We start from the raw sequence: 235 nt of genomic DNA, 5'->3' as shown, positions 1-235 counted from the left end.
TATTGTTGCTTATAATTTTTGTCTATAATTTGTACAATTAACCTCCTTGTGGTTCGACCCCGGTCTTGCCGGGTTATTTATTACTTCGACACTCCTGCACTTGGGAGAAGACATCAATCTTTTAGTCGTGTCACAAGTCAATACAATGGACAGTACATGGTGTCCAAAACAATCCTTTTCGTTTTCCCATCAATAATTGCCTTGCTACTTTATAATTTGCAGCATTGCTAGTGAC

This window comes from Populus euphratica, unplaced genomic scaffold, assembly GCF_000495115.2.
Source record: "Populus euphratica unplaced genomic scaffold, PopEup_1.0 scaffold99.1, whole genome shotgun sequence".
Classification (NCBI taxonomy): domain Eukaryota; kingdom Viridiplantae; phylum Streptophyta; class Magnoliopsida; order Malpighiales; family Salicaceae; genus Populus; species Populus euphratica.
Note: the sequence above shows the minus strand (reverse complement) of the source record.